The 7,055-nt window shown below is 35.6% G+C and overlaps 1 long non-coding RNA gene across 1 annotated transcript; it reads right to left on the reverse strand.

The window, feature by feature from the left end:
* Window positions 1–3,909: 3,909 nt before the first annotated feature.
* Window positions 3,910–6,281, reverse strand: LOC141567124 (uncharacterized). Its single transcript, XR_012489518.1, has 3 exons — window positions 6,165–6,281; window positions 5,984–6,057; window positions 3,910–5,077 (listed from the first exon to the last, which is right to left on the reverse strand). It is a non-coding gene; the product is annotated as an uncharacterized LOC141567124 (long non-coding RNA).
* Between the last annotated feature and the right edge of the window lie 774 nt (window positions 6,282–7,055).

A 7,055-nucleotide genomic window follows, 5' to 3' on the forward strand; every position in this document is an offset into this window, starting at 1 on the left:
TACTGGGTAAAAATCTGTTGTACATCCATACAATGTAGTACTACCCGGTAATAAAGAGTAATAAATTATTGGCACATGCAACAATTTGGATAGCTCTCAAACACATTAATGAAAGAACATTTAAATAATAAGCCTAAAGAAGAAAATCTCAAAATTGTACTTAGTTATTTTATTTATACTACATTCACACAGAGACAAAATTCTAAGGATGAAAACATTACTGATTGTCAGGGTTCATGGCTGGAGAGAGAGTGTGACAATAAAGAGGTGGCAGAAAAGTGTTAATTTGGAGTGATAGACACTTCTATATCGTGATCGTGGTGGTGGATATACATGAAATCTATTTTTACATTCAATAAAGTTTAAGAGAACTATGCACAAAGAGAAAAAAAAGTAGAATTCATTTTATATACGGTGGACTCTTAATACGGTATTTAGTGTAGTCAATAGTGGTATAACATCAATTGCCTATCAATACCATCTCAATTGGTTTTGACACAATACTATGGTTATGTAAAGGGTTATCATTTATGAAGGTAGTTCCAGACTATACGGGAAGTCACTATTACTTATGCAATTTTTGTGAATCTAAATTCAACATAAATATATTTAACAAACACAGAAAATAGATACATAGTTTTCAGGGCTTGGGGGTGGTGGAAGCAATTGACAACAAAACGGCACAAGATAATTTTGGGGGATGAAGACAAAACTTCTATTGCTTGTGGAGTTGGTTATGTCATTGTCTAAGTTTGTCAAACTTATAACCAAAAGAATTGCATTTTAGTATGTGTAAATTTACTTCAATAAACCTAAAACAGGTAAAACCGGTCAAACTTTAATAAGTATATCTTCTATACCTAATTCTGTCAGGATTTACCTACATTTATTACTATTAGAAGAATATATTTTTGTTGTTGTTTAGAACAGTGTGATTGGTAAACTCTAAGCCCGCTGTGTTTTATTGAATAATGTGATGTGGATGTGGAGACTAAGAGATGTGGTTCTTCTTCACAATTTTAAAGCATCCCAAGCATTTCTGAATCTTCAGATGGACATTGTGCCCCATTGTTAAAAGCGGAAAGTTCTTTATTATTTTGGTCCTTTAAAAATAAGGTGGATTAAATGCCTTACTATTCAGTGCAAAATTATTTATCAAACAAATACAGTAACACGTGAATTTAAAAGTTTTGCCATGGCTCTTGATGTTAAAAGTCATTTCAAAGAATTCAACTAATATAATCTGTAGTTTGAAATGATGGCATTTGATGTGCAAATGAATCTTTTATCAAATGTTATTACCTTACATGATATATGGCTTTCGAATGCTACACTGTAGTTTAGAATAAATAAAACTTCAGATTTTTCATACTGAACAAGTTGAGTTAAAGTACACCTTTCTAGCTGCATTTGGACTGATAGTTGTCTAAAGCATTTATTTAATTCTGGGTATTTTCTCTCTGTATATGTGTCTGGAGAGTGACAGGAGGCAAGAAGGACTCCTGGTGGTGACTCAGGAAAGAGCAGAGCAGATGCTTGTGAGTTGGATCCTTGGTGTAAGGAAGGAGACACAGGGGTCTTTCCTTGGTCTTCGCCACAAAAATATTTGTCTTAAGCCATTCTGTTCTCCCTGGACTTCTGGATTCCACATTCAACTCTTATTCCATAAGCTCAGGTTGCACAATTGAGAATGTTATATGAATGGAATAGATTATTTAGGGCAAGCTTCCCAGTTTATGTACTAACTGTCCTTTAGAATTGTGTGCTGCGAGGTAGCTTTTGCAATGATCAACAAAACACAAAACTACTTGAAAGTGTGTGCCTTGTACAATTTGGTGTAATACAGGAGTCGGAAGGCCTGTAATACAGGAGTTGGAAGGCCGTGACAGCAGGAGAATTCTTGGAAAAGTACAAGATGGCTCAGAAAATTTAATTTCTGTGTGTCCAATTCATGGCTCTGAAAGCATTATGAAATGGATGGTGTCTTGGTCCATTCGGACTCCCATAACAAAAATACCATCAGCTTGGTGTTTATAACGTTTATTTCTCACAGTTCTGGAGGTTGGGAGTCCAGCGTCATGGTGCCAGCAGATTCAGTGTTGGCTGAGACCCCACTTGCTAGATGGTCATTTTTTCGTTGTAACCTCACATGGTAAGGGACAAGCTATCTCTCTGGGGGTCTCTTACATCAGAGCATTACTCCCAATCATGAGATCTCTGCCCTAATGCCATAATCACCTCGCAAAGACCCACCTCCCTACACGATCACCTTGCGGGTTAGGATTACAACACAGGAATTTGGAGGAGGAAGACGATCACTCACTCTGTAGTAGATGGCAGTGATGACTTTGCCTCCTGACATCCAGCTGGTTTGAGTGAGTGCACAGGATTGTATTCAATTCTCCCCTGGAGCTTAATAAAACCAGCGGTTAGTCTGCGTGCCATTCTTGGGACTGGAGGAGAAACTTGGTATCTAATGTCACTATTGGAGAACGCTTAATTGGGTAAAATTTTAGCTCATATTAGCAATAATACACATTGATTTTCTTTTATTTTTTAAAGTTAATTTTTCCACTATGATAGTAAATACATCATCAGTACCCTAAAGAGAGATATAGAGATGCAGAAGAAAAGAAAACCTTAATTATATAAACCATAAGCAACTGATTTAATATTTTGATACATTATCTTCCATTAAGATTTGACCTTTTAAAAAATTATAGCAATTTTGTACTCGTGTACTGATTTAGATAGTTTTATGATTATAAAAATAATAAATGCCTATAATCAAAAAAGGAAAGTAATAAAATGTGTTCGTTACGATATGGAGAAACTGTACTCTCATGCATTGTTGGTGGGAATGTAAGAAGCCACTTTGCTTAACAGGCTCTTAAAATGTTCAACATATACCTACCATATGAACCATCCATTCCACTCCTGCTATTTACCCAAGAGAACGAGAAAACACATATGTCTACCCAAATACTTGTGCATTAATGTTCATAGTAGCATTATTCATAATAGGCAAAAAGTAGAAACAATCCAAGTGCCCATCAACTGGTAAATAACTAAACACAATATGGTTGATCAATGCAAAATGGATTACCATTCATCATTTAATTTTAATAAACAACTGACACATGACATAAAGTGTATGAACTTCCAAATCATTATACCTAGTGAAAGAAGCAAGTATAAATGACTACATATCACTTTATTGATATGAAATGTCTGGAAAAGGCAAAATAATGGGGAGAGAATATATGTTAGTGGTTGCCCGGGGATGGAACGAGGAAGAGGGATTAGTTGCAATCAGGTCAGAAGACCCTTTTTGGGGTAATGTAAATAATCTAAAATTGGATTGTAGCAATGATTTCTTATCTCTGTATATTTACAAAAAAACATTGTATTATAACTAAAAATGATAAGGTTTTGGCAAGTAAACATCTCAGTAAACCTCAGAAACAGTAATTTTAGTCAATAGAATGGAAGATCCTAGAGAATATTGAAATCTGATTTTCCTGACCATCTTATCCTTGTCTGATATAGTACCTAACACATAGTAGGCTTTTATGTAATGTGTTGAAGGAAAAAAACCACATATGAACATACCATATTTACGGAAGAACTATTTTAGAAGCTTCTGTCAAGGTAAAGGCCATGCAGCTAGGTGAATGTATTTTTATATTGTAATGAAAATGCTGCCTTAATTGTGAAAACAAAGAGTCTAATGAAGATATAATCATTTAATGTTTTTGAGTGAAACATTTAGGATTTTAAAGTATGTTAGGTTTCATGTTATCAAATATATACTATGTAAGATATTAGTTTTCTAATTGTCATTCAATTTGAACATGGAGAATCAAAATCCTGATATCACAAAATCTTAGAGCGGCCCGAAATGAACATCCTGTGTTCCATCTTGTTTTCCATAGGATTTACCTGATCATTATTAATTTAAGGCCCTGATTGAGAAGGATCTACCAGTTCTACTTGCAGAATCCCCTTCAAAATGCGATCACATTAGAGCCATATGGATGTATGGTTTCATCAGAATTCAGCAAGCACGATAATGATCAAATTTTAATTTTTATGAAGAAGTCTGTAGGGAAAGAAAGAGGTAAGGAAAAATAAATTCTTAAGCTAGTACTCCTTGGGAAGTGCACCGAGTGCTTCCCAATGAGAAGAATTTTGAACTTGGGACAGGGTGGAAAGGCCGTGCTCCACTTCTGTGAGTAGCTGATCCCCACCTGTACCCTGACCCTACACACCTCCTGTTGTGGGATAAGTGACCCTACCTACTTGTTCAGTCCTAACTCCTTCTTTTCCATACCTGAGAAAGGAGAGGATTAGGGATTGTGTTTGTGGTCTTCGAGAAAGAGATGTCAATTTGGGGATTTTAAGAAATGCAAAGATTTTATGAGAGAAAATAGAAAGGGGTCAGGAAAGCTGGTGGCACCTTCTAGTTTTGTGCCCTCCCTATTCCTCCATGATATCACCACACATACCCCCCACACACACACACACACGTAATTTTGTTGGTTTTCACAGTTTTGGTAATTTGCGTAAATAACACAATACTTTGTATTCTCATGTGACTTACATTTTACACATTTCTGTGACCTTTATATAGTCTGATATTTAAGCTGTAATTTGTTTTTTAAAATCCATAAATACAAGAAAATTAGCTTTTTAAAATTGATAATTGGATTGGCTCTTTTTTTCCTTTTCTTTTACTGGGATGAACATTTCTACTCTTTAACCTTTAAGTTCTCTCAGAGGCTTGCATGCAGTAAGGTTGATGCCCCAAATAGAATTATAAGGAAATAGGATATGCGCATTTTTCACCTTGTCACGATTATATCAAATGATATTTTATTGTTGACCGGTATGCAATTTCTTAAATTTAGTGTATTGATAATACAGATTTTCACTTTTTGAAGATTCACCACGTTTGCACATTTTGTTTGGTGAATTATCTTAAAATTTACAATATAAAAATGTTAATACTTTACCTTTTTAACTTCCTAAAGAATCAGTATTACCTTACACTGTTGTATCAATGAAAAGGAAGCTTCTGCAAAACAAAGGAAATAAAAAACACACAGAAGAAAATGACATAAAAGGAAAGTAAAAAAAAAAAGTCTCTGGTAGTAAGTGATCGAATCTCTTAGTAGCAAAAATGTACGAAATTTGCCTGTATCAAAAATGAAAGTAACATGATTCTTTATGGCAGCAGCAAAACACTAACTGTGCAAAATATAGCAAAGTCAAGAATGAGTTTTTCCAAAATTAACCTTACTTTGTGAAAAATGATTTCATTATTTTTAATTATTCCCAACACCTTGCTTAAGAGATATCAATGTTTTTTTAACCTTTATAGTTGAGAGCCCAGTCCAGGGGAAAAATGCCTTGCCAAAGTCACTTAGATATGAAGAAATTAATCAGTTATTGGTGTAACGGTGTGTCTCTATCCGATACCGTACAGATTACCTTATTCTGAAAGTAAAGGACCACCATAGCTTTAGGAAATATAACTTGTTACCAAGGTTATCGATAAGTTGCATCCTTACACAAAGCCTTGAAATAGCAGCATCACAGCTGGCAAACATCAAATCAGATTGTCAAGGAATACCAGAGCTAGAAGAGATCATTTCTCTTCACACTTTGCAATTAACAATAATGGAATGTGAGCCCCCAAAAGGAAAAAAAGAGTTTAGTTGAAGTTCTTGGGTTATAGATGAACAAAGACCTGAAATCTACTGCTCATTCTAACCTACCATTGTGTCTCTACTTCTCTAATGTGGGAAATAAGCAAAAGCGACCCACTGATGCAATTTAAAAAAGACAACTTGTAACATGCTCAGTTTTACGTTACCCGTTTAAATATTCCAAACTTAATCAAAGCAGTCACAGCATTGTTTCCTGAATATCTAGGATATGTGAAATATTTCGTTTACCTAAGACTGGAAAATTTACTCACCAGAACAAAGAAGTGCAAAGAAAATGATGAAAATAGCTTTGATCCATGAGGAGAAGAAAGGCATTTCATCAAGTCTGTGAATGAAACATTCAGAATGGTTTACCCAGGCTCGGGGACATATCCTTATTTTTCTATGAATAGACCAACAGAATCCACATTCCACATGTGATAAATTTCTTACTGGTAAAGGAACTGTTCCAATTCCGTAGATTCCTAATTTAGGTGAACTATTTCCTTTTTTCTTCTACCAACCCTCAGATTCAACAAGATGTAACAGTTCAACAAGACATAACATGTGACCTGAAGTCTCCATAGATATGTGAGAGAAAACCTGGACCAAAGCCTGTTTGCACATGCAGAAGGGGCTGCTTGCTGTCCCAGTCCATTAGGTCAGCTGATAGGAACCTCGCTCCATTTAAGGGAATGTGCACACTTGGAGCAGTCCTCACAGCAATGCTCCACACCAGGCTCCTCCCTAGATCCCCACCTGACCTACCTGCCACAGGTAATGCCGACAGGCCCACAGCTCTTGCAATTGTGACTCTCTGGTTCACCTTAACTCCTCAGTCTATTTCATCCACCTAAGTCGCTTTTATTGATATATAAGTGAGGAGCTTAATGAGGAAACATAGAAGATCTCAGGGCAGACAAAGCACAGAGGTATTTTGTGTTCTCTCTGGGGACTGAAAAGTAGGTCATGAGACATACTTCTCAATAGCTCTTCCCTCAGCAGGAGGCTTGAGGACCACTTGATCTGATGAATAGAGGTATGAGGAACGTAATAAATGCCTTAGAGATGCCAAGATATGTGAAAACTTTCAAACAATTGAATTGTAAAGGAAAAAGCCTTTAAACAAGAAAAGAAGAGTAATTAGGTGTAAACCTATACTCTCAGTAGCTTTCAATACCAGAATTGACTCATACTCAATGGGAATTCTTTCTTTCTTAACATTTTATTGTTTTTCTCTCTTTGAAACTATTGTAGATTTACAATTATAAGAAATAGTACAAAGAGATTCAATTTGCCCAGTTTCCCCCAGTGGTTGTGTCTTGTAAGACTATTGTGCAGTAT

The sequence above is a fragment of the Rhinolophus sinicus genome, linkage group LG10 (genome assembly GCF_036562045.2).
Source record: "Rhinolophus sinicus isolate RSC01 linkage group LG10, ASM3656204v1, whole genome shotgun sequence".
Classification (NCBI taxonomy): Eukaryota; Metazoa; Chordata; class Mammalia; order Chiroptera; family Rhinolophidae; genus Rhinolophus; species Rhinolophus sinicus.